A 3,583-nucleotide genomic window follows, 5' to 3' on the forward strand; every position below is an offset into this window, starting at 1 on the left:
TAAGGTTAAAAATAATGACTTTGAATGAAGTAGTAATGAAGTTAAAATCCTATATTTATCTCATATAAGTAATTCAACCTCAATTCTCTTAGTTAATGCTATTTAGTATAATCTCTTAGTTTAATCAAAACCCAATTTGTTATTTATCTTAGCATTGAGCGATAACCATATATTATTGCATAAGTGCATAATTTAAGTTAACCTAAACTAGTCTCTGTAGGAACGAATAAGAAAGTATTCTATATTACTTGCGAACGTGTATACTTGCATGTAATTTTAGCGCGTGTTTTTGTCTTAACAAGTTTTTGGCTCCGCTTCCGGGGAATCGGTGTTAATTTTTTATTTATGTGCTTGATATCAGTGGTCATTAAAGTTCATTGGCTCATACTCTCTTACTTAAAAGGTTTACTTTAGTCGTGTGTTTCAGGTACTATAGTTATCATTGCAATGGGAGAACCAGTTGTAAATCCGAAAGCGTTGATGGATTTTTCTCAACCAAAGATCAATGACATTCAATCTAGCATTGTCAGGCTAGCTATCGCAGCTAATACCTTTGAGATCAAGCCTGGCATGATTCAAATGGTACAAAATTCAGTCCAGTTTGGGGGTTCTCCAATAGAGGACCCAAATATGCACATTAGAGATTTCATCGAGATATGCGACACTTTCAAGTTCAACAATGTTTCTGAAGATGCTGTTAAGCTGAAGCTATTCCCATTGTCTCTGAGGGATAAAGCTAAGTGCTGGTTACATTCTTTATCAGCAGGTTCTATCACTACTTGGGAGGATCTTACTCAGATTTTTCTTACTAAATTCTTCCCTGTGGCGAAGATAGCTGCACTCAGGAATGCTCTTACTCAATTTGCGCAGCAATCGGGAGAAACTCTATGTGAAGTTTGGGAGTGCTACAAGGAGATGCTTAGGAAGTGTCCTCATCATGGCATGCCTGATTGGTTGATCATCAATTGTTTTTACAATGGTTTGGGAGCACAGTCTAGACCCATGATTGATGCAGCATCAGGTGGAGCATTATGGGAAAAGAGCTATGAGGAAGCTTATGGTCTAATTGACTGATGGCTGCTAATGAATATCAGTATCTAACCCAGAGATTGCCACAGGGAAAGGTAGCAGGAGTTATGAAAGTGGATATAGTTATGACTATCACTACTCAACTAAAGGCATTGTCTATGAATATCGATTCTCTGGAGAACTATGGTATTAATCAGATAACCAGTGTTTGTGAGATGTGAGCAGGGTCGCATGCGATGGAGCAATGCGCTATATCTAATGAATCGGCTCAGTTTGTGAGTAACTTTCAGAGATCGCAGTAACCAGTTCCAGACATTTATTATCCCGACAACCGCAATCATCCTAACTTCAGCTGGAGCAACAATCAGAATACGGTACAATAACCCTATCAGCAGTTTGCAGCAAAGCAATTTAACCCTCCTGGTTTTAATCAAACGCAAATATGCACCAATACAACAACTCCAACTTCAACAACAAACACATGGAGGTGCAGGTCTATCTTCGAATGAAAAATCCGCATTAGAGGAATTGCGGCTTACATGCACAGACCAGACTCTTATATGGCAAAGCCATGATGTGTCTATCAAGACTCTGAAGAACTAAATAGGGCAAATAGCTAATGCCTTATTGAATCAACCATCAGGAACGCTTCCTAGTGATACAGAAGACAATCCAGGAAAGAGGGAAGTTAATGAATAGGTGAACTCCATCACCTTGAGATTTGAAAAGGTCGCAAGCCCCCAAATTCAGCAAAACGAAGAGTCTGAAAATTCTGTCCAGAATGCAGGTGCATCCGCACCTTTTCAAAATCCAAAAAATGAGATTGTAGTTGAAAAAATGGTGCAGAAGGATGTCGAGGTGGAACCAAAGAAGAAAGTTGTTGAAAGCAATCCTCCTGAGGGTAATACAGGGGATAAACAGGTATACCCACCTCCGCCATATCCTAAAAGGCTTCAAAATCATAAGTTCGACAAGCAATTTGCCAAGTTTTTGGAAGTTTTCAAGAAGCTGCATATCAACATACCTTTTGTTGAAGCTCTAGAATAGATGTCGAGCTATGCTAAGTTCATGAAGGGTATTCTATCTCGGAAGCTAAAACTTGAGGAGTTTGAAACTGTTGCTCTAACGGAAGAGTGCAGTGTTGTGCTACAACAGAAACTACCTCTGAAGCTTAAGGATCCAGGAAGCTTCATGATACCTTGCACCATTGGCAATCTATCATTCGCCAAGTGTTTGTGTGACTTGGGAGCTAGAATAAATCTGATGCCCTTGTCAGTTTTCAAGAAACTTGGACTACCTGATCCAAAACATGTGAACATGTCCTTACAGTTGGCCAATCAGACCATCACATATCCATGAGGCATTGTGGAGAATGTCTTGGTCAAGGTGGATAAACTCATCTTCCCAACTGATTTTGTAATTCTAGACTTTGAGGAAGATAAGAAGATTCCCATTATCTTAGGGAGACCATTCTTGGCTACAGGCCGAACTATGAATTATGTGAAAAAAGGAGAGCTTACAATGAAGGTTCAAGATCAGAAGGTCACTTTTAATATGTTCAAGGCAATAAAGTTACCCACAGATAAAGAGAAATACTTTAAAGCAGAACAGGACGAATCTGTCGTGAATTCGGAGCTTCAGCAATTCCCAAAGTTAGATACCTTAGAGAGATCCTTAATAGGGTAATCAGTTATTGAAGATGAAGAAGGAGCAGAGCAACTGCAGGTTTTAAATGCACATCTGTGGAAGAAGAAGTTCGATATACCATTCGATTCTCTTGGGTTAGCAGAGCTGAAAATTTCTCAAGAGTGTCTCGAGCCATTGATTGAAGAAGCTCTCACACTTGAGCTCAGCCCACTACCAGATCACTTGAGTTATGTATTCTTAGGTGCACCCCCTGACAAGGCGTTAGAATATATCTATGATAATCTAAAGGGTGATTGGCCGGTTCCTTCCGTGCTTACAGATGGTCCCTCTCATGCACCACAGACAGTTGATAAGTTTGGTCTTGGAGATGCGCAATATAGAAGGTTGATTCGGTTTATTGGGGCCATGTATGACATCCACCGACATTTTGCTGAATTTGACACACGCTCTCGGTACTGTTTTTCGAGACACTGGTGTCGAGGTTGATTGGCCACCTGATCCTCCACCCGAGGAGGGTGATCCTCCCCCTAACAAGGTATGCCTGAAATCCTTATTATTACCTTAAATAAGGACATTGAAAATTTTAAGTTTGGGGGTGATAATGTCAGGATTAGTTGTGTGTGTCCATATAGATTCATATAGATTCATGTTGCATATTTAGTTGTATTTCATTCATATTTTTGCATGATTGTTCATATAGAACATATTTATTTGTGTTATTATGTGAGTCCATATTTATGTGAATCTATATAGTTGCATGTGCATGCATTTAACATGATCCCTTAGGTTGAGCTATTTCTGATTGATTGGTTGATGTTAATTTGAGTGTAGGGATGATGAATAGAGGGATATCTAAGTCTTAATGAATTGATTTGCATGCCCAGAAAAAAAAATCATAAGTCTTATA

General features: G+C 39.2%; 1 non-coding gene across 1 annotated transcript; it reads right to left on the reverse strand.

The window, feature by feature from the left end:
• Positions 1-837: 837 nt before the first annotated feature.
• LOC141687932 (small nucleolar RNA R71) lies at positions 838-944 on the reverse strand. Its single transcript, XR_012561409.1, has one exon. It is a non-coding gene; the product is annotated as a small nucleolar RNA R71 (small nucleolar RNA).
• Between the last annotated feature and the right edge of the window lie 2,639 nt (positions 945-3,583).

This window comes from Apium graveolens, chromosome 9, assembly GCF_009905375.1.
Source record: "Apium graveolens cultivar Ventura chromosome 9, ASM990537v1, whole genome shotgun sequence".
NCBI classification, from domain to species: Eukaryota; Viridiplantae; Streptophyta; class Magnoliopsida; order Apiales; family Apiaceae; genus Apium; species Apium graveolens.